We start from the raw sequence: 24,948 nt of genomic DNA, 5'->3' as shown, positions 1-24,948 counted from the left end.
AAATTGCTTAAATTTCAATAAACTTGAAATGAAAGTGCAATAGTTCATTCATACAACTAATTGGTGGAAAATTTCATAGTATATTATAGGAGGAAGATTTCAGTGTTCACATATACTATAAAGCATTCAGAAAACATAAAATAGTAAAGTAGAAACAATGCATAGGAAAAAAAAGGTCAAGAACTCATATCCCGTCCTGAAATGTATTCCTAAAGGAATAGCTTAAGTGCTATATGAAAATGAACTCCTTACTTCCCTTTTCTTTTAACTCTCTGAAAACAATGGAATATGAGACGAGAAAGAATTAGTGGCCAAGTGTGCAGTACAAAGTTTAATTGTAGAAACAAAGTAAAGTGAAGAAAATAGACAACAGTTGAACTTCTGTGCAACTTAGAGCTCTAATGTAATTTTCTTAATTTAGTTTTCTTATTCACTTAAATCCTCTTATTTCCAGGAAACCATTGCAAATTATTTGATTTGACATTTTTCCAAGCAGTCTTTTTCTCACAACAACATACTGATGTCTCTGAAGAGGGTTAGTTTTTATATGAAAACAAGTTTTGGACCTGGATGAATTAATAGAGAAGGTCTCAATTCATGAAACAATTATATGCACATATCAAACAAGTTCTTCTACCTTCTTGCTACCTAGACACAGATTAGCCACTATTACTTGTTAGCCTCATGAAAGAAGCAGCTGAATTGCCTATGCAGTACTCAAGATATGGAAAAAATAAAGTACATAAAATGAATACATAAAGAGTGTTTCACAGATATTCATGGGAGTAGAAGAAAAAACTAGCAGAAGAGAATATTTTGCAAAAGTTTATAGAAGCCACTAGTAGTGAAACACACTGTCCTGTAACTAGGGTACACAGCCTAAAAGACATGCCTTCAGGGTATTTATCTAATTATCATGATGGTTTATATGAAGTTAAATGTGTCACTTGGTCTCTTCTGCTTATAGAAGAACTTACCATCAAAAAAGGTAAAACACCAGATCTGAGTTTGTGCAGAAATATGGGAGCTGTAATGACTCATCGTTGGAAAAAGCAGTAGGGTATCCTAACTATTATCTTCCATCAAATCTCTCAATGGATGTTTAGTGCATCTGTTTGGTTTTAAGACACGACTTCTTTGTCTTCTACGTACAAGAACTGTCTGAAAACCTCTGACAATACTTTTCATAATGGTTCCATTGCACTGTGTATTATGATCTTAAATATTTTCCCCTTCTCCAATTCTAGAGCCTGTGCTCTTATTTCAGTCAGATGGTTACCTTTCCATACAGGAGGAAAAGATTAAGGAAAACTGAAGTGATATCTCAAATGCTTGTTCTCCCACTCTCATTCACAATATTGTGTACAAATCGAAGCAAAGAGGATTTTGAGTTTGGAAACTCCCGTATATAATTTTCTGATTAAGGCTGAAAGTCAGACATTCTGAAATTATCTCTAGTTCAAAGCTCCCTTTATTTTATAATGCTTGCAACATTTCTTCATTACTTATAAGGAAATCAGCTGAAGAATAGCTATGCAAAATTGGAAGCGGTAATCTGCTTTTGATGGAAAATCAGAGACCAGTAGGCTGTCTTCCGTAGGCAACAGTAATCTCGGTCCATCCATCCTGAAAATTACAACAGCAGGCGTGGATTAACAGTATTCTAACTCTATAAATTACCTCTCAATATCACTTAATTGGAGTCTGAATTCAATATACAGTTCCATGTTGAGTAAGCAAAAATAAGCTAACAAATATGCAGCCTGTCATTTCCAATGAACCCAGACTGCAGAGAGCTGACAGCATATAGTCTCTCATACAGCTCTGAAAATTAAAGATTGTAGCATGAAAGATTACATATTGTTAAGCAGTGTCAAGTCACATTGGCAGTTCTCACATGTCAAATGTGTAATTACGTAGGGATTATTGCTAGAAAATCGCAAGATCTGGGTGATTTGGGCTGAGTGCCAACTCAGCCATTCATTTGAAAGCACTTAGGGTAGAGATGTAGTTCAGAGTAAAAAAAACTCTGTGTTTCAATGAATTTGATTTTTCTTTGGCTGTTTCTTGTGATGTATCTCTGATGCCATATTGCTATCTCTAAAGGACACTCCTCCAACCTAAAAGCATCATCCTGTGAATGTCTGAGGTTTAAGGCATGCACATGCAGGAGCTCACTGATTCTGGCATGCCAGACCAGCACTAGTATACGAGCATGAAGCAAAGCAGCCCTTGCTTCAGATTTTCTTGCCTTTGTCAGTACAAAACAGAATTCTTTTTTAAATAGGATGCTCACATTTATGATTTTTCAGTGGTGCTATGAAAGAGTACTACCCACATTCAACTACCACAGCTATGGCAAAATAACACAGGGTGGAGAAATGGAAAAGAAGGTTGTAGAGAGATGCAACTGGACCAGCTGGGGATCAAGACGAGAAATGAAACCCCTCATAAGGCTAAATTTCATAAAAATGGCTGAGCTGGCAGACAGACCTGACCACCATCTGCACAGGTTTATTTCTGGTCCTGTGACTAAACATGAATTTACAGGGGCCTGTGAACTACTAGGTGACCTCAAGCTGAATTTTAACAGTCACTTGTTATAAGCAGAAGTTATTAACTTTTTATTCAGTTTAAAAACTTATTAATATTATCCCAAACATTTTGTTGTAAGTACATAAACTATAGATGTTGCTTTTAGGGCAAGTAGATGGCTATTTCTTCACAGGAAGAACATCATTACATTAATCAGAACTCAAATGAAGCAAAACTCAAATCTTCACAGGTGTTGTCAAAAGAGAAGAAAAATGGAAAATCAGAACCCAAACAACATGCGGAATCTTTTCTTGGAAAAATCCTCATTTTGCCCCAGCCAGGATTTTCAAGGCTTTTTAGGCAGGGTTGGAAGCTGAATCCAAGTTAACACCAGAATTTTCAGGCTTCTTCCTTGGAGACTGGTATCTTGGAAGCACAGACCAGGGATTGCCATCATCTGCCTTCTCCAGCTACTATCTTCATATCAGGATGTCTCACCAAGAGCAGTGACAGGTGTCATGCAAGCCAGAGGGAGCAATCTCCATCTCCAAGACAGACTTGCTGTGTGGGCATGCCAAGGGTGGTTACGTCTTTCTTTTTCTTTTTCAAGATGTATCTGGCAACACTTCTCACTTCAAAGCCAGTTTTCTGGGAAGTCAGGTTACAACTTTCCCTGAACTCCCATGATGATTTAAATGTATTGTTTTGCATTGTATTTGTGAGCCACTTCCAGCAAAGCAGTTTCTCACCTGCACTGCCTGGCAATGGTGGGACACGGTCTGAATGAAGACTGCCAAGAGCTTGGCTCAGTTACTCCCAAAGTGTCGAGTGCCATCTGTGATGGGGATATACACTAGGGTATCCCCTCTTTCAACTGCTCTGCCAAATTACAAGGATCTGCCATACTCCCATATATCCTGTATAGTATCTGTCAGCTACATAAGGCTGTGAATATGTTAGGGAGCCACACAGTGTGTAGGAAAAATAATGATACCCAAATTGATAATTTGTATCCAGCATTGTCAACTTATCTCACCAAATCATCCTATTCTTGGAAAATCATGGAACCAGATTTACCTCTTTAGAAGTTTGCTTTCATTAGAAAAGCTCATTTAAAGGTAAATAGAACTTATCTCCCTAGTTGAATTTTGTTATTAGAAAGTTCTCTATTGACAGGGCAGCCATGAGCAGCCTTGTCACCGACCATTTGTCTTATGATGAGTATTCCCTAGCAGCTATTATATGGGGTTTTCAGGCCCATATGTCAGGCCCAGTGTTTGAACACCCCTGTACAAAGGACATCCAACCTTGTCAGCTTGCTCAAGGCTTTTTTCAGTCTCTGAGTATCCCCAGGACTGGAGTTTTCATGGGGTGTCCAGGCAGTCTGTTGAAGTACTTACCCACTACCTGGATAAATATTTGTATCCTCATAATCAAGATTTCCCATGTTCCACCTTGTGTTGACTTCTTCTCCTATCAATGAAACCACTGGTAGAAATTCTGCCATGTAGCAGTAATTAAAATTAAATTTTTATCTTAAAGCAATCCACCTTTAGATATCAATGCTCTTAGGAAACCAGTTATTTTAGCAATGTTTTTCAGTCATGTATAAAACATAATGAGTACGACTAGAGTCCTATTTTTCCATATTATTGATAAGAGTTTTGCAAATGTTTGGCATTTCATATTGGTTAACTCAATGAAATCCATTTTTAGGTATGTGCTAGAATGCATAGAAGCCTACATATTTATGGTTATAGGGTTGTTTGACTAAACGAGATACAATATTTTCCAGATCTTATTTGAAGTCTTCTTTGGGGTAAAAAGAAGACTTTTTCAATGTTGCATGTTTGGTCTAAATTCACAGGAGGATAGCATGAGATGCTTCAGAGAGAATTTAGATTTAAACTAATGGGAAACCAAGCAATAAGACTTACCAGAAATGATCTGGTATCTCTCATCTTTTTTTTCCAGGACTGCGATGTTCAGTAGTTCACTGAGTATCTATACACAGCACAAAAAAGGGAAAGATAAATTCATACTAAGGCTTCTTTGGAACTCACATACCAGATACCATTGCTCTTTAACTAAAAGTTGTGATCAATATTAAGCAAAGTGTTAATTTATGCTTGATTCCTTTCAGGTACCAGAGGCTGTATCCCATTCCAGAAGAAAGGGACTGTTTGATAGCACTGTCAGTCAAGCAGAAACAGCAGACTGTGCTCTTTTAGCAAATTCTACAAAGAAGTTCTGGTAAACGCATCTTACAGAAGTTGTTTTGTGTAGTTTTGTGTTGAGGGAGAAGATGCAACCGGTGAGCCTGGCAGATGGGCAGAAACTCAGGGAGGAAACACCAGATACTGATGGAGCAGACACACAACATGTAAGGCCAGTCCTGTGCATTGTCCTCTCTTGCTGCCCCTTATCCCACCACACAATTTTGCCTTTCTCTCTGGTTGATCCCCTGCTGGGTGCACCAAGCCGCAGAGACCTCGTGGAGCCGGCACACAGCATCCGTGCTGCCGCCCCCAGGGCAAGGGACGTGCATGGGGCATCATGGCATTCCAGTGAGACCACAGCAGTCCTACCCCCAGTCAGGAGCATCTCTTCTCATACCTCTGCAAATTTTTAAACCCTCAGCCTAAAGCATTTCTGACAAATTACCTGGAACTTTTACACCCTTGATTTGCAATAAAGATGCCATATATGTCAATATTTGATATGGTTCCGTGTAGGGGCCATTTCCAACAGCCTTGAAAATGGTGAATCTTCTCAGGATCATAGTTTTGGGATCAATACCTCAATATTAAAATTCTTAGGTGAACATAGCTAATAAATAATATGGTTATGTTCCCATGATGTTTATCAAACTACTGTTTTGTTCAGTATGCTTATGAGCCACATACCTTTTTTCTCCACTGCTCTGAGTATGGACCACTTTTAGCAGAGGCTTTTTTACTCAGTATTTATAGCTCATATAAACCCTCTATTGTTCCTTTACACGATAAAAATATTTAGGTATTGGCAATTACATGCAGTTTAATGGGCAGCTTCAACAGTCTTTGTGATTTGATAGAGAAAGTAATTGTAATAATGTCCTGTACTTCTAGGCCAAGCTTTCCTGACTTTTGCAAAGATCAGCTCTCATTACCTCATGATTCCACAAGCTTCTATAAGTCCTTGATGAAACTTTCTTTAATAAAGACCCTTTCCAAACTCAACACTTCTTTTCAAAAGCTTTAGAGTTGATTGACTTCAAGAAGTCAAGAATGAATAAAACAAACACAGCAAAACACCAGCTGCAGGCTGTAATAAAGAATTAGGGAATTACAACAACTACTGACTCCCACAAGATTATTTCAAGTATTCACATATTCACACATTTCAATTTTGCTTCAAAAACAAAGGCTGGTTAATAGTTTCTATATCTATGTTTATTTTCTGAATTTCAAACGTAGTTCTGCCAACAAACTGAAGTAACAGTTAAATAAAAATAAAAATAAAAATAAAAATTTAACCTTTTAAAAATTAATTGCATTTTTTTTTATTTCCAGATTCACCACAGTTTCTGGGGATTTTCATCTTGACCTTCACAGTTTATAGGTTCAGGAATTTTCGTGAGTGTTCAGATGTCTCTGAGCATCAGATTTATACGGCCTTAAAGGGAAATAACATTCATATAAAGCTTCTTTGTTCTGTTGGAAAAATAAAAAAGCCTCTAATGAGTGTCTTATGTGCAACAACCAACACGACTTAATATTTGTAAATTGGGACTGTTGGAAGTTCATTAAATATTAATGTCATTTTGATATATGCTTATTAATTTAGTCATCGCTTTCAAATCCTTTGTTACTTGTCTCTTTTGTGCTTTGTAGCATACTAAGTTACTTTCTGTTAATAAATAACAAATGTATGTGTGTGCTGCAGGGATGTGGGACCCTCATGGAAGCAACCCATCAGAGAGACAGGAGAACTTGCAGACAGTAGTTCATATCACTTGCATTAAACTTCTGTGTCCAGGATAGGATGTAGGGACCTTTAGGAATGCTTGTTTTTTTCCAGTTACCTACAGAGTGTATTTGAATGCGTGGTTCAGATTATTTTTATTGACCAAAAGTGTAAATGATACGGATTTCCAGATATTCAGTGTTCCTGACCTTTCTTTGCCCCCAATATTTGCTGTTTTTTCCCACAGTTTATTAGGAAACCCTCCACAAATATGTTTCTCACCTAAAGACTTTTCCAGTCTTACTAGAGTGCAGATTACTTCACAATTTTTTCTAAATCTGCTCCAGTACACTAATACCAATTAACTCAGTCTTTACTTCCTTTGGTATTCCCAGTGCAGCACAAGAAACTTTGAATTACATCTCTATGAAACCAACGTTACTTTGATAAACTAAGCATTTTCTCATTAGCAAAAAGTACTCATGCATATGATAAAATCACCAGCAGGGTTAGCAGCTGTTTATTAATGGCTGTTGGCTTGTTGATACAGACATTTATGTTTAAACATAAGCCAACATATTACTGCAATGTGCTCCTGTGTTTTCCATTTCATCCAGGCATATCAGGTCATATTCCTGTTTCTTTTACCATTTGAGTCATTGCAGACTGGGAGCTACTCCTATTAAACTCGAGCAACCACACCAGTGTAACACTAGATAAAAATGAAAAAACAGACAAAGCCCATATTTTTAATGCACAAACATTTGCCATACATTATGGGTGCTTTATGCTTTCCCTGTTCATTTTCTGGGTATATTTTCTGAGAACTGATGGACTAAAGTATTCAAAATTATATTGATGAATTATTCAACAACTCTCTTAACTATGATTTATCTGAAAGCAGAAAGAATTCATCACCAGCAGAGCTAAAATAAACACACTCTTATGACTCTAAGATTAAATTACTGACATAAACAGAATCTGAAATTCCTTCATACAGTGCTCTACATGAACATTAGCAGAGAAAGGAATATTTTCTTGTAGGGGCTGCAAGACTGCAGAGAAAGTTTCTCAGCGAAGATCATGCCTCTTCTTCTTTCACAAGGGTAGCAGAAGAACTGTGTACCTAAAAATTTCCTCCAGTTGTATTTCTGACAATAAATGGTGACATAAATGGGAATTTACAGGTATTGCTAAAAGTTTCATATAAAGCAGTTAATAAAAAGTTCCGTTTACCAAGGTTCTCTTGATGCCAGTTTTCAGCAATGAGTAAAATCTGTAGTATACAGGAGTTATATATTTTTTTATTCAACTTTACCTGGCATGCTTTTAATTGTCCCCTGAGGAACAAGTTACAACCAGTGAATCCAGTCATCCCCTGGGTCCTGTAACCAGGGGTACACAGTTCAGCTTTAGTTCTATGCTTCATAATTAGGCATCCATGATGAATACACACACAAGATTGAAACACAGGATTCCATTGTGCTTTCACTTATTTGCAAACACGAAACGTTTATTTTTAAGCTCAGCATTGTATAGAGGGTCTTTTCTTTCCCTCCTGTCACATTAAATGCCAGGAAGGGATGGTTATTCTAGAAGGCCTTTTTTGTTACATGTGAACAGCCCAGAAATTAAGTCCCAGGCCAAACATTTTAGGATTTGAAACAGGAAAAAAATGATAGGAAACCAAAAACCAGACAATTCATTTTCTGAAGTAGGAGTTTCTAAGAAATTCATTTAATTCTATTGACTTACTTCATGCTTATGATAGCATAAGGAAGTGTAGGACTGGTGGATTTACAGCACAGTGCATTAACCCAGTGCACTTCTTTATGTTTTTGTACATTTTCCTGTCTGTTTCAAGGAGAAGTTCTCACAGTTCCACAAATATCTGTCAGATCTAGGTCTGGCTTTCAGGCATGTGAGCTGTTTAAATCCAAGGCCTGAATTAAGTCAAACATCTAGTGACTGGTGAAAAGTTATTATCATTGAATATAAACTTGTTTTCTTTTTTCAAAAAAAGATTTTTTTTTCTCAGTTATCTTTCCAAAGTTTTCATAATATTTGTCAAAGTCCAATATATCAAAACACAGCTGCTGGTGGAAAAGACAAATATATATTTTTAGTGTAATTATTTGAAAATATCAGATCTTTAAAAGCAACTCTCTGGGACATCATGTTTGGCTACAAGTACATATTCTCACAAAATAATTTTTTAAGTACATTTTTAACCTAAAAAGTTTATATCTCAACTACCTCTGCTATATTCCTTATCTACTTGCTGGAATAACCTTATCCACATGATTGTCTTCATCTTGTCTCAACTCTTCTCAAACTCCCTCACCCTATACATTTGCACAGCCTATAACAATGGTACTTTTATCTGGGGTATTATTTTAGATACAACTGAGATACACATCATAATAGCAGTAAGCACTGTAAGCCTTTTAAAATCTTGCACAAAATCCTGCTCTTTCAATTTAAGATATTACTCCATTACCTCTTTCATAACCTTCCTCTCCAGAGCTTAGCCTTGGGACATGTGAGAAATACTTAGTCACTGGAAGTGTTAGATTGGCACATTTCCTAGAACAGAAAACAAGATGCTTCAGCTTGTGAAATGAACAAAAAAGAGCAAGCAACAAGCTACATGTTTTAGACATTGTGAAATACTGGATTTTATGTGACCTTTCTTCTCTTCTGGAGTGCACACTGGGGCACACATTCTCCTTCCTGATGAAGCACAGATTGCTGTACAACAGAGGGTTTCAGAAGCAATGAAAAGCAATTTTTTTTATGATATTAGCTGTTACAATAGCATGCCTTCAAAGGAAATATTTTCCTTTAAAGTTATTACTGCAAAATATTAGATGAGTGCTTAACTTTATATTAATCAGTAGTCCCTTTGTCTTCGAGTGCAGTCTCTGTAAAATACAGCCTACTTTTTTTCTGTTATACACAGATGCTTCTCCTTAGTAGCACAAGAAGACATCAGGAAAGAAAAATTAATTTTCTCTCTAAATAGATATGTTAAAATGTAATGCCTGAATTGACAGGACCTTCTGTGCTTGAGAATATAGAAATGGAAGGCATGGAGAAAGTGTGCTTATAAAAGATTATTTTAGCAAAATGTATCCCAAGACTTATATACCTGGTTAGCACAAATGTGTGGCAACATTTTTTTTCCTAGAAAGTTGGGAATTTATTTCTGGTTTAAGGTTTCTAAATTATTTTTCATGAACTCTCAAATGTCAGATTATGCTGAATAATATTCCAACCTTCAAAAATTTCCCTCTGGTATTGGAAGACCAAAACACAGAAGAAAGTAAATCCTCAATACTCAAGCCAACATAACAAAATCAGACCTTTATTATGCACATCAATGTTTTCAAATACCTTTGTATACAGACATACAAAATTTTCATCCTTAAAAATCTATTAAAAAAAATTTCAAAGACAGCAAAGGCCACTTTCTGACATTGAGTGTAATACATGTTTTCCAAATATTTTGCTGACTTTCAACTGTTAGCATTAAAAAAAAAGAAAATATTTAATCCAAATTGGGTTTTTCTATTTTTGCAAGACTCTAATAAGAAACAAACAAAATAAAACCAACAATAACAGTAAAACCATTAACTTGACCATAAAGTACTTTTGCCTTACCTAATTGAAATTTCTGAAGGTCATAGAAGTCTTAACCTGCTACACTTAATCTTTAGATTTGGACCTAGTCCAGAGCTTTACTAAAGGACCTTATTGCTCTTCTTCTTAAAATTAAAATTTAAAAGAAGGAGAGAAAGTATTTAAATAAAGAGTTTTCCAAAGAGACATCTAAGGGCATTTCTAAATTTATTATCCTGTGACAACAAAGAAATTCTAGAGGACAAAAAACCAGTATCTCTAACAGAAAGAAACTATGTCATACAAATTCATCTTCAGGTATTTTGTTATTCCCATTTTTTTGTAACAAATTTATGTCATGTCTTCTTAAATCCCTTGGATTTATTTATTTCAGAGTAAATTAGCAAGCCTTGAAGCTTGTGGCCTTTACTTTATTTTTCTCTCCTAAGAGCAGCTACACATGGTAACATCATTTTAAAATACCCCCTTCCCAAAGCCTATTTGGGTTGCCATTTATCATTTGCAGATAGAACAAAAATTTAGAACACCAAAGTGCATTTTTTGATGAAAAACTGGAAAGTCTTTGTTTTAGGAGCCTCTGAACAAGGATTCAGTTTGAATACGAAGTTTTCACAGACTTTTTGTTGTCGTTGTTAAATCATCTGCTTTGGACTCACTGTTCAACAGCTGTGATAGGGATTCACAGTGGCTAAACCATTATTTAAGGGAAATGTGAGTCTCACTGTATGTCATACATTAGAGTGAAAAGCATGAAACATCCATTTATAAAAATCTATTTTTACTGTGACAGAAGTAAATCAAAACTCAAGAGTATATGTAACAGCTGTGATGCATTTAATGCACTGTTCTATCCTGTTTAAACTTGTTTTGAAATAATGTGGGAGAGGACGTTATTAGTGTAACTGGTATAAAGGGGTTTTGACTGAAAAATGTTTCCTTTACAGGGTGATGAGGCAAAAACACTATAACTACCTTCCATTTTAAACAAAGTAAACCATGCCACTAAGAAGGCATAATTTACTTTTTTTCTTATTCCTGAAGGTTATTCCTAATTATATTGAATGAAAGAGAATCACATTTTCGACATAAGCACAACTGCAGAAGTTTGATGGTCTTGATTAACAAGAGCCAAATTAAAGCACTATGAAAGACTGTAGCAGAATGGTATTTTTGGTCCATTCAGTTCAAATCTCTGCTTATTTAGAAGACAGTTTGCTCACTTTCTTGCTGCCTTTAGCTAGGATTTGTGCAAGCAAATATGAATAATAGAGGAATGCCATTACTGCAGGTTTGGAAGACAGCTGAAAGAAGCCAAATCACTACAAAAGGGAACAATGCAGATCAGATTTCTGAAAGAATTATTTTTCTAACCATGGCTGGAGAGTTAACATTGAAAGCAAATGTTAAAACCTTTGAACAGTTGTGTGTCTTTACCTGGATTAGATTATACCATTATAAGAGGAAAATTACTCAAACAAATTAATCCTGTGTACCTAACCATCACTGAAAACAGAATTAAAAGAACTGAGATGCATTTATTTTTTAAATAAAATATTTACATTTAAGATATGATTGACACCATTTTTAAGGCAGCCCTGCTGAAACTTTGTTAAGACTGGTTTGGAGAAATAATATTTGCCCATCATGTTGCACATTTTCATCACTGAAAAGTACAATATTTGTTTACTTGGGCTTGCTCATATACCCTGAACTTCTGGAAACAGAATTTTGAAGGAAGTGAGTCCAAACAGGCTGGGTCAGTCATAAACAGCATCTATCAGCATACTTCAGAGTGGCTTCAAGAGAAAGCATAAGCCAGTAAACTGCTTTTGTGCATACCAGTTAATTGCTGTGGAGTCCTACCTCAGAGAATTCATCTCCAGTAAAGCATTGCAAGTCCAAAGCTAGGACATAGGCTGCCCCTGGCCTTAAAGGATCCGTGGGACAAAAGGATACCAGAGGCTGAGACAAAAATCAACAATTTGTGTAACAAGCCACCTGTATATAACCAAGCAAAGTGATGACCATAAAATATTTCTGTACCATCCTTGTTGAGGACATAAACTTCATCCTTACAGTCTATGCAATGCCATGCACAGTGGCCAAGATCTTTTTGAGTAGTGGAGGCCAGATATCAAAGGCAGGAGAGCTGCACAATTACCCTGTCGTAACAGCCTCTTCTTCTTCTGCCTCCAAGACAGTAGTTCTAAGCAAGGACTGACCCTCCTACTCCCAGAAGAGTCACCTTGGCTACTCAGCAGCAGAGGCAGTGCTGGCTTTCCCTGCCTGCCTGCATGACTTCCCACGTAGTCCCACAACCAGTCATCCCTGAGAGAGGATCTACAGATTGGATACTGTCTTGGCAAAAGCAGGACTCCAGAGCACAAGTCCCTCATTTTCCAGTATAGTCTAACCACTACCTGAAAGAGACATTGTCCACCCTGCCAGCCCAATGTTCAACTGCAATTTTTGTGCAGTGCTCCACCCATGTGGCAGTAGCAAGAGATTCTTCTAAAATACCCGAGGGCCATCAGGTGACACGTAGCTTAGTATTTTAAGATTCTTTATTTTAAGCAGGATTAGGTATGAAAGACTAAATTGAGTTTCTCAGGGGCAGAAAACAAGAGAAAATGTGCATCATATTTAGGCCTAAGGTAGGCTAGGCAGGTACTGGATGGGGATTTTTCACAGAATATGTTTCCATTGTCCACCAAGATTCATCTCAAATGCTGCTTGGCAAGAGAGAACAAGAGGCATCTGAATTATTGGTTTAATTGAAGCACCTGAAATGTAAGGTAATCCAACAGGAACTGAGACTCTCCATGCAGGCCAGCATTTGTTGGCTGACAGACAGCTAGCAAGGAATAAGAAAACTAGTGGTCTCACAGATTGTAGTAGCCTCACAGGTCACAGGGATTATGTAAGATGAAGACTTCTATGTATAAATTTATAACTGTGAATTAGTGAATTGGTTGTGTGGTTGAAATGGTGGGATGATGATTTATCTTTTTGGGTGTGCAGAATCAGATGAACTGTCTGCTGTCCTCTTTAGTTACTTGGGACTTAGCAGAATTATGCTCCCCTGGTGGTCTTTTCATGTTCTATACCATGTAAACTAAGGTAACACTACACACAATGCTCACGTTTTAATTCCAACTGAATGGTAAATTTGACAAAATTGTTTCACAAGGAATGAATTCACAGATGTCACAGAGAACTTCCACTAGTTTTAAATCACAGTATCATCCAGGATTTCATCCACTGAGAAATCCAACAGTAAAAAGCTATGGTGAACAGTAAAAATAGAAAAAAACTTTCCATGGAAGTATCAAAATAATGGTTTTTACATAATATATGCTCTAATTGGAAACATGTCAGAATTTATGTATATCACAGCAGAGGAAAGGCAATTAAATTCTCATTTTAGATTCATGCTAGACCCTGTTCCAAATAATTCAGCTTTAATGGGAATTTACTGATTTGAGTCGCAAGGTCGAGGGCCACATGTGATCCTTGGCATGACATTTCTCTGTAAACCATACTGCCTTGTAAAATCATTATCTATTCTGAACTACAAAAATTGGCACAACTTTTCCACCCTGGCCTAAGAGGCTCAAAAAATTCAGGTGACCTTTTGATTCGCAGCAAGAGGACAGGCAGTAGAGCTGTAAGTGTAATGAATAACTATTCTCTTTTTGTAGTGCCTGAGGTAACAGTAAGGACACCATCTTCTTTACAGCAGGGGATTTTGCCTTCTTGGAAAAATTTACAGGAAAATTTAATCTACTGTTTCCATTCAGCCTATTTATATCATAATTTTTTAATAAAATGACCAATGTTTTACAAGAAAGCAGACATGAGTTAGATATGCCACGATTTAGAAGCAAAGCGGCTTTAATTTAATTTTATTTCATTTCAGACAAGTAACGTGGTATCTAAAAAGCTATGATCACCTTAGTCAAAGAAATATGAAAAGCACTAGGCAGTCTGGGGTAATTTAAAGGACCTATTATCTCAGGATTTCTAACAATGCACAAAAAAGACAGAAATGCCAGGTAGTATAATCCACTGCTGCTCAGTAATGACCTCACATCAAAGAGGTGAGGTCTTTATATTATTTACATGTGATAAATAATTGCTCTCATGGGTGAGGTCTCAGGTTACACCTGATCAGGGAACTTGACAATGTTTCCCCACTTTACATTTGTCTCCCTGCCCCAGACTATTTCTTATAAGGACAGAACCCAAATACACAACATCATTCCCCACTTTCCACAGAAAGGAGACTCAAATACAGGGGTCAGGCAAGATGCAAGTGATGCATGGACCAGAACCACAGGGCATGCATGGTATGCCCCAGCAGAAAAGTTAGACACAGCTTTAAAATATTAGTAGGAAAATAATTGATGAAAACCCATTTGGTTTGTAATGTCTGAAGAGCCCATCAAAAGTGAGTTTGCCCAATATCAGCTTGTCACAAAACCCAGCCTCTCAGAATGGGGCTCTGCAGGAAGAAACCTCACTCAAACAAAGATTTGGCTATCAACATTTGAAAAATTCATCAATATCCACTTTATAGTCAATGAAAAAGTAAGCTAGAAAAACCTGGAGCACTGGCATCATGATAGGTACATCCCTTAATTTGGTGAGCTAAGCTAATTTAATTTTATCCCTTCTTTAACATATCAAGTGAAGAAATCCCTTAACCAGTGAAATATAATATTAAAGAAAAATAGAAGCTTCAATATTAACCCAGTGTAACATATAAGAAAACTTCACAAACCACAGTTTTGGGTCCCCAGGATTTCCGAATTCAAAACCACACAAGTTTCAACTTTCAAATCACAATATTATTTCATTATGCTGAAATATTTAAGATGTTTGTAACACATGCTCTTCAGTCTTGGAGACAGATGGAAGAAAAAAAGGAGAAACTACCCAAGAGATGAGTGGAAACTATTATAGCACAGCAAAACAAATTTTATCTTCATCATTTAAAACTGACTCTTTTCTCTGGGTGTCAAATGAGAGGATGCTTGCAAATTTCAAAATTAGAGCTTCTACTGGCAGTTTTCTCTCATTTTTACTCCTTGCTTCAGTGTCCTGTGTCATGGTAACCCTATTACATCTGAAGTTACAGGGTTACTAACAACTTCATTTCAATACATTAAGGAGAAAGACTCTTCTTTTTGTTTGGCTTCTGAAAGAGTTTTTAATGCCTCCCTTATCTATATGCATTGTTTATAAATATGCATTATTCAGTACCTAATCTGGATAGTGATGGACCAAAAGAATTTTCATGGATCACATTTACAGCAGCTCACAGAAAATTACTTTATCAGACACACCACTAACATTATTACTGAAAAAGTTATTTCTGCTGAGCAATGGGTCAAAAACCTCAAAGACATCTGCTCAAAATACCTATGTGTGTATTAGAATGAAACTAACAGAAATATGGAAATAGTTTCCTTAGAAATCTAAGGCAGATTTAGTGAGCTTTAGTCAAACCAATATTGTTGCCAGAACAAATATTCTGGATACATCAGTTTAGTGATTTGTTTTGCTGCAAAGTTCCATTGGAAGATTTCTAGCTACAGACTACCCCATTTATTTGCTGGGCTAAGTGCAGGAATATCAGTTTTCCCCATGCTGAATTACAACAGCAGAGAGGAAAGGTCTTTCCATTCAGAAGAACATTCAGCATAAACTACTGCAAGAAGGCTTCCTTTGAAACTTTATTTTCTTTCTGTTTAATTTGGTATGGCTGATATGAAATTTGAATAAAGACATGAAAGCCTTATGGGAAAATCTGTGATGCTTCTAGTCTGTAAATGACAGTTTTAAGCCTCTTATTTTCTTTTTTATTCCCTTTGTTACCATACTATTGACAAAAACACTGGGGAATGGATCCATCCCCTAAAACCCTGGAGGAATTTTAGCTATTTGCTGAGCACACACAGCAGTACACAGTCAGCATTTGTCTTGTGTCGTGCAAGGTTGCCTCTCTTCACAAACACAGCAATACACTTTATGTCTACAAACATCTACACCCCACTATAAAGGTCTTTTATAACATCAACAAAATGCCCAAGACATGATGAGACAGATGGCCTATATGCCTCATAACTCAGTGACCCGTTGTAACTTGCATACCATCCTGTGCTCTTTTTTCCATTAAGGAGCTCGCCTGTAGAACTCCACCACAGCATCAGCTAAATCAGTTCAATCCTGATGCTTTACTTCGCTTCTGACCTGGTACTTTCAGTGAATTTTGGTGTGGACCCACAGATCTCTGCTATTTCAGTCCAAGAGCAGGCTCAGCGGAGTGACTAAGCATGGTGGTTACCCTGAAAGGATCAGTGCCCAAAGGATGTGTGTGCACAGTGCAGTGAGTTATGGTGCATGATCCCCTAGTCCAGTGTCGACCCAGCTTGTTCCAAATTGAAAACAATATACTCAGTAGTGAACTTGGCTGCTTTGCTCCTGCAATAGAGACTGGCCATTTTCCAAGGCATCCTGCAGTCCTAAGGAGATCTACTGATCTGCTGTAAGTAATGGGGACTCGTGACTTTCCCTACAGACACTGGAACTGTAAGAACCCATTACTTCTCCTACATAAGGTTCCCTTGTCTCTGTCTGTGTGTGTGTATGAGCACAGGGAGATGTCAATAGTTCATTTAATTCTAAATAGTTGACCCAGTTTTTAAGTTGACACTCTGCCTTCCCAGGATGGTGGAAGGTCAGCATTCCAGGGGCTCCATGAAGTCCAGCATCTTTTTTCTCAGATAGCCATACAGATGGGGCACCAATACAGCGTTTGTGGTTTGAGAGAGTGGTGTGAAGGGAAAGCTGCCCCCATGCTGGTAAGATTTCACTTTTTGATGACAAGGCGTAAAGTTGGCTTGAGACTCTCTGGTGTAATGCAGGAAGCAAACTGAACAAAATTACTAGATCTAGGAAGAGCTGAACCATCCCTCATTCCAAATAAAGGGTCTCAGCCTGAAACTTCACAAACTGGACCAACCTGGTAAAAGGGACTTAGAAGAGATGGTGATAATGCCTGTCATGGGAGGCACAAGTCACACACCTCCCATGGGTGGACAAGACACAAGATGCTGGAGGTGACAGTGCTGGCAGACATGGTGCCATGCTGACAACACACTGAGAGAAATGGGTCTCTGGAAAAGGCTGACAATGAGCACTGCACACCAACCTCTGGCTCCATCCCTGGGGAGGCACAAAGCCATGAACAGTGGATGGCTCATCTGCACTCTTGTGAGGCAAAATGCTGATTAGTAGCTTCAGCTTTTTTCAGTCTGGATCTAAACTGGGATAGTGTTCAAAGGCAGAAATATGACAGGCTAAAAATAGCTGTCAAAAAGCAGAAGCTGGAAGCCAGTATAGTGTCTGGGGTTATTCAGACTTGTGAATGTGTTATGAGAGTCTAGGGAATTATAGAGCTAACTCTCTTAAGGCATTCCTCCTAAGGCTAACAGTAAAACTCCTGTGATTGGAAATTAAAACATCAAATTGGAGCCTAATCATCTCAGCAGTTTGAGAAAAGAGCTTAATACCTTGACTTTCATTTTATAATTTGCTCTTGATTAAAAGGAAGATGAATTACACATCTGTGTGACTAGAATTGATTCAGACAGCATAGGAAAGGAAGAAAAAAACAGTTTTGTGGATATTTTTAAATTTAAATTTACTCCTCCCTTATTTACAGTGACAAATTGATTACATTACAAAAGCAAGGGCTGACATTCTTAGTTTTAGTACCATAATGACATATTTTCGTCAGTTCATCTATCAGCTTTTCTACAGCAACACATTTTATAGAAGAGGGTGCAGCACACCAGATAATATTGCTGGCTAAAGTGCACCCCCCTAACAACACCTTTCTACTACACACTAGAAGAATTGAGAAATTAAAGATCTTTGGCTCTTCCCATCAGAGAAGATTCCAAAGTAAACCATGAGTTGCCAGCAGCTTTCCTTTTAGGGTTTAAGCCACACTCATCCAAAGCCCCCAGTGTTTGCCCTCCTTTTGCTTTATTAACCTAACAAAGTCACACAGAACGCATCTGTGAACAAGCTTGAACTGGCCAGGGATGTGCTGACAACTTATCCTGTGGCCAAACAGCATTAGCTCTTCTTCATTCTGCAATTCTCCAAGCCTCCCCCACACAGCTATGAATGCAGTTCTCTGCAGGAGCACAAACCCCAGCTCCCACTGCTGCCCTTCCCATTTGAGACGGCATTGGGTGTAACTCCATCCTGTCCACTCTCCTAAAACAGTTTCTGTGCTCAGACTTTCTGTGTTCAAGTATCAGCAAACTTTGTGGTGAAATTCCAGGATGAGATAGCTGTTTCTGTTTCATTTCAGAGAATTTTAGGACCTACTCTTGAAGCTGTGGAAACAAACAAAGACCTCTTTAAAAGGTCTGACTTATCATATTGCTATTAAATGTGGACCGACCACCATTAATCCACAGAAAATTGGTACAAATCTCTTGCGATAAGAAAATAGGTGTGGAGGAAATAGCAGCTTTGCAAAATTGAAACCTGTGTTTAATTTTCTAACAGGACAAGTTTATGAACCTGATTCCTATAATTAATGCCTATACACACAGTTCCCTGTCCTGAGTTCCATCCAATACAAACACTGGTTTTCCAGCAAGGGAGAAAGCTGTGATATGTGCTGCAGCAAGAAGGCCAAGCACAGGAGAAGAGTGCACACTACCCAGATGGTGCAGACTGTACAAGACAACCTTGCTGTCTTTCCCATTAAAAAAATGAGTTTACTTTTAGTAGGTAGGTCTTTATCTAGAAAAAGAATAGGGAAACAACTGTATATTTCCCAGATATAGCCTGCAAATTAATTTCATTTAACCTCTGACATATTTCTCTTCTGACTTATGCTTATGAAAAGTATATGAAAAAAAGACTTATGCTTATGAAAAATGTATGAAAAGAGTATGCAGTTCTCAGATAGAGATAGTTATAGATATATAGATGTATGATATCTAGCTAGCTAGATGGATACATACACACATACATACACACATACATACAATTTTCCAGTTGATTTAGTTTGTTCTTTTCTACCCAACAGTTGCTGCTGTCATTCCTTCATCTTTCCCCTCTGCTCTCATTACTCCTTTCCATTACATTTCTCCTCTTGCCATTTTCATTCTAAACTGGATGCAAAACCAAAAACATTTATTCTCAGTGTATTAAAAACATTAAAAATGCTTATGCAAAGTAAATTCACCCCAGTATATAGCAACTCACTATATATAACTCTAATCACTGAATATAAAGTCTATCTTTAAAAAGTTCTAAAAACAGTGGGGTTTTCTTACAACATTCGTCATTGACATTAGCCCTGCTACAAAAAGCAAAGTAACTATAAATAAACTAGTCAATATCTCAAAAGGGAACACTATTAGAGCTAGCTATGGAGTGCTTGGGTTTTCACTCCTGAGGCTATAGAGTAGTAAGCCCCCTATTAAAGTTATGTTTTCTGAGATCTCAGTGAACTGCACGAAATTCCAAAGATGTTCATGGGTTCATGCCTTGCACTTTTAATACTTTATGTGGTTGTTTGGATGTATGTAGAAAATGCCCCTTTCAGCTTTTGCAGTCTGTATCTTAGACAGGAAGTTCCTCAAAAACTCTCCCATCGAGATGTATAATTTATAACATCAGTCAATGAGCAACTGGGTCTAGGTGCAAGGGACCAGATAATAAATCTGTGTCTGAGATTTGCCATTTGTTACTTTATGACTTTGAGCAAAACATTTCACTATTCTTTATGTACATATGTAGAGTCATTTGTGACTGCCTGCTACCAGAATTTAACTGATTACATAGGAAATGTTTAGATCGTGTTTAGTAAAACAAAGTTGATTCTAAGATTTCAAATGCTGAGATCAGAGTCAAACTGAAAATACATTTACTTTTCAGATATGGGGGAAAAAAAAGAAATTGTATAGTATGCTGAACAGCACACCATCACTTTGCATGCTGAAAGACTGTCTCCTTAGCACTATGATTTATTTAGGAAGGAAACAAATGTTCTGGATAAGCAACACACTCTTCATAAATATTAACAGTATTAACTATCAGGCAAGATAAATCCATGGTGCTGTAAGTGAACCTTACTTTAAGGTCAAAGCCATCCCTCTGGCTATTGCTTGCAAAATGTGCAAGACAGAGGAATTGTAATTTTTTTTTCTACTCTATTTCTCTCTCTGTCTTTTTAACTTATTTGACCACCCTAGGCTCAAAGCTTGTACTTGTAGATGAGTGTACTTTCCAGGTGGCTTCTCCCAGCCTTTTTAATAGGAGGAATTTTCTCTTTGAAGTGTATACAAACCATCATTTAAGTCTTAAGAGAAACATTGGCTGAGCAATGTCAGTTTTATGACGCTGTTTATTACCAGCTATATTATCCCAGTTTGAGGCAAGGATTACTCAGCACTTATAGGTAATCCACTCAGATCACTGCTATACCAAATGAGGACAGCACAAGGTTACACCAATTTAATCATTTTTGTTTCAATAATCATTTCACAGAAGAAAACTACAAAGTGACACTAACATATGACTTTAATAAAAAAATAGGTTTCTTTTAGCTCTCATGTTGAAAGCCACGAGGTAAAAGGTAGAGGACACAAAGCTTATTCAGAAGTACAAGGAAATTGGGAGTACCAAGAATCTCCTGTGTTTCTCTAGCCTCTGCAGAATCAGGGTCACTTCACATATCATCCCTCAGTAAATCAGATCAGTGAAAGTGAAACTGAGTATTAATGAAAATTCAGAAATAATGTCATATTGTGAGATTTGCTCAGCCACATCAAGCACATTTCTAGAAGTCATGTCTAACTAAACATGATAGAAATAGTTTCTTAACTGATGAATTTACAATCTGAGTTGTCACATAATTTAGGAACTAATGGACCCAATATGTTAGGACACAAATATCCTGAACACCTTTTCCTAGTTTTCAGGCACATATTATTCTAAACAGGTCAGACACCACTCCTGTGGCTCCCCAGGTAGTATCACTGAGCTCATCATGGGATGTGTGTTGTGAACATGTGTCTAATTCATGATCTCAGCCATGGAAAAGATTCAAAACCCAAGCAAACAAGTTTTACAAACATTCCCACAAAAGCTGCAATACACAAATCACCAGAAGATTGAACTTGCAAGTGACAAAGAAAGAGCAATTTGGCATATGCAAAACACAGTGTGCTGAAAAAGATAAAGAGAAACCTCCAAGTGGGACTGGGGAGACAGGCATGAACTGCTGACAAAATCCCTCTCCTGCCCATCCTCATATAAGAAGTACAATACGAGTTATTCCTAACTAAAATAGCTCTTTCACAAAAAAAGTCTATTTTCTTTAAAAGCTGGGATGAATAGATTACTCACAAGAGTCACTAGCATGCTCTCCTAGCCCTAGCTCTGCTGTGCAAGCAGACATCTAGCACTGAATAATTTAGGGGGGCTAATTTGGAGAAGGGGGTTGGAGAGAGGTAAAGAAAACTAATAACTCCAGCAGTCCCCCTCAATCATCTCCTAAAAAGGGTCAAAGTGCATCTGCCCTGAAAAATCCAGGCCATGTCTTGCCTGAATTCCTGACATTTGCAGAATTCCAGACACATTAGGAGACCATTAATGACAGGGAAAAGCACTGATCCTGTGCAATACAAACAGTAATTATCAAAACCATTGCCAAGTTTATGTCCCACGGATGCACACTTTCTTAAGTGAAATGGTTCTGATAAGCAAAGCTGTGGCAGCTAAGGAAAGCAAGGCATGGCAAAGAAGTTCTTTGGTGAGTTATCTCCCTTGTGCTGCCAGGAGGTGCAGGAGATTCCACAAGGCTGAAGTAATCTGAGCTGAGAGAAGGTCCTCAGCATGGGAATGACACACCTTTATTATCACCAGTCTCCAGCCTGAGAGGAAACCACCCTGCCAGCTAGGGAGTTATCTGTGCCTTCTCCTAAGCTTTTCTCCTCTTCTCTCACTCCTTCTCTAAAGCATGTTATCAATGAAAACACAAACAAAACCCAATTTAGACTAGAAGAATCTTTCCTTTTTCTGTTTTTCCTTTTTTCTTCAAAGAAGAACCAACAGAATTTCAAACATCTTATGACTGGTGATGAGAACATGAAGAGAACATTTCACAGTATGTGGCAAACATAAATTTTTAATTTAAAGCATGTAGCAGTTTCACGAAAAAAAATTCCCTCTGGCATAGGCTAAAATGGTTACAGAATCCTGAAAACTGGTACCAGCCATATATGTACTGATGTGACAGGAGGCAAACTGTCACCAGCTTGAAGGCACTGACTGGATTCATAATCCTAAATTAATGTACATGGGGATAATTCATTGAATGCAAAGAACCTATTTTCTTAATTGTTATAACTGTCAGGAGGCACACAGTAACATATTAAGATGATGGCTAAAATCCACAGTTTGAATCTCTGGAAGACTATTGAAAATATTCTGAAAGGTACAAAAGAAAGGATTTGAGGCATAGAAAATATCTTCAAGAGGCAGACATAAAGACTGAGCTTAACAAGGGGAAGACTAACAGACAACACGGCTGCACACAGTTATGTCATGGAGAAAAACAGCAGGCTCATTAATTGAAGAGCATAATCCTCAGTGGTCAGAAGCTGATGCCAGATAAAGTTAAATTGAAAGTAATTGTTTGTTTGGACTTCGTCAATCATCGACGAAAAGCTATCAAAGCAAACCTTCCTTAATTTCAGATCAAAACCGGATGCCTTTTTGGAAGGCATGTTTAACTTAAACAGGAAGCAATGTGTTCAACATGGATAACGGGATGAAGTGTAGCAGCTTGTGAGATACAGAGAGCAGACCACATTATCGCCTTCCAGCTTTGGGCTTTGTGCATTCCCGAGTTCTTTGGTGGACTTGGTAGATGCTGCCATCAACCCATTTTAAGCATTTCACAAGGCTGGCTTGACCTCCACATACACACTGGTCTGCACCATGCATTCTTTGCATGAACCTTTCCTCAGCCCATGTCAGAGGCAAATTGTTAGTTCACCAAAAATTCATTTGAACAAATCTAGCAAAAATTAAAGACAAATAAGTCAGCTGTGAAACCTGTGGCACAGAACCTAATTTTCAAAATATGTGTAAGTTGGTGACATGAAAATCAATTTCCTCTGGAAAGTGCTTCTCCTCACCAAGGGCTATTTCAATGCCACTGTGCTCTCTCACATCATTTGCTTTGGCTGTGATACTATTAAATGGAAGTGGCAAGACTTTTTTCCTTCCACAGCGGCTGAAAAACCCTGATTTTCTGAAGTGACTGAACAGGGTTTAAGGTCTAGGAGGGTTTAATAGCATTAATGTGTGTGTTTTGGAAGAAACAAGGCCTGAAGTGTAAAAACCAGGGAATATTAGATTACAGTGATTGAGAAAAGCAGTTGGGAGAAGATTCAGAGACTTGAAAACACAACTACCTAAAGCTGTAAATGTAATCCTGAGAAGTGATGAACCGACCAAACAAAATAACCAAAACAACTTACTATCAATGGAGTTGCAAGGAATGGGGCAGAGGGAAATCAAGCCTTATCCCTTCCGTGGGCTTCCTGCAGGGCAGCACAGTGCAAAATGTCCCTTTCCCTCAGGGCAGGCAGAGAGAGCACATGGGGAAAAGCAGCAACAAAACCCCAGCAATGCTGGGAGCCCCCGGGGAGCAGACACTGTCTGCTGCACACACTAGCCCAAGAAATTCATGCCAAGAGTGTGTTTTCTGAAGGGGTTTATGGTTGCACATGGTGCCCCTTAAGGATACAGGACATACTTGTATCCAAACATTTGAGATGCCACTCTTTGGACCCGAGCACAACAGGAGAGAGTGGAAAAATACAAAACAAAACAAAACATATATATATGCACAAAAGAACAAACAAAGAAAGAAGAGGAAAATGGGAGGGAAAGGAATATATGATGAGAAATCTTTCCTGTTCTCGCTGAGCCCACAAATCCTCAGGACCACCCTGGATACTAAGTGAAAACATGCCAAAAAAAAAAAGAGGAAATGCTTTTCACAGAGCAGTTACATTTTACCTCTTTGCTTTAGAAGTGCCAGGCTGACATTTTCAGAACTTCTATAAGAACTCTTTTTACCCTCAATTTTCATCAGTTATGAATCATTTTCTATTAACAATCTATTTTTAAAAATTATTACAAGAATCCACTCTCAGAAAGCAGCATCTGTCATATCCATTTCTAAAGGCAAACTTGTTTCACCCACTCTGAATCCTGGTTAGTAAACAAATCCATAAATCCATTTTGACAATGTCATCAGATCAAGCATTGGCTTTTTGAGGGTGGGGGGTGGGGGCATGACAGGAAAAGAAATAACTTCAGAGGAATAACAGAAGATTAATTTTTTTTTAAATGAAGTGAGAAAAAACATTAACAGTCTGGAGAAAAATAATTATTAAAACCCACACCAACCTCATTTCTCTACATCCAGCAGCATTTGAATTGGGCCTGTTTCCACCAGGAGTGAAGGTTTTCCATATTCCGTATGGGTAAAAAATCCCTTCCCAGTTACACAGCTATGATGGATTTTTTTAGTTTTGGGGATTTTTGGTTTTGGGTTTTTGTTGTTGTCTTTTGGTTGGGATTTGTTTTTTGGGGTTTTTTTTGGTTGGGTTTTCTTTTGGTTTGGTTTGGTTTTTTGCTGATTTTTTTTGTTTTGGTTTGTTTTGGGTTTTTTTTGTGCCAAATCCAATGCAGAAAATCAGTCACCTT

General features: G+C 37.6%; 1 long non-coding RNA gene across 1 annotated transcript in view; it reads right to left on the bottom strand.

Annotated features, from left to right (window-relative positions):
• Positions 1-4,471: 4,471 nt before the first annotated feature.
• Positions 4,472-24,948, bottom strand: part of LOC138118011 (uncharacterized) — a 64,179-nt gene continuing 43,702 nt past the window's right edge. Inside the window, exons 2-3 of the long non-coding RNA XR_011154959.1 lie at positions 8,984-9,069; positions 4,472-4,539 (exon numbers count right to left, since the gene is read on the bottom strand). This is a non-coding gene — a long non-coding RNA (uncharacterized lncRNA). The remainder of the gene's footprint in view (positions 4,540-8,983; positions 9,070-24,948) is intronic.

This window comes from Aphelocoma coerulescens, chromosome 1, assembly GCF_041296385.1.
Source record: "Aphelocoma coerulescens isolate FSJ_1873_10779 chromosome 1, UR_Acoe_1.0, whole genome shotgun sequence".
Lineage (NCBI taxonomy): Eukaryota > Metazoa > Chordata > Aves > Passeriformes > Corvidae > Aphelocoma > Aphelocoma coerulescens.
This window is presented reverse-complemented; position numbering and strand designations above follow the sequence as displayed.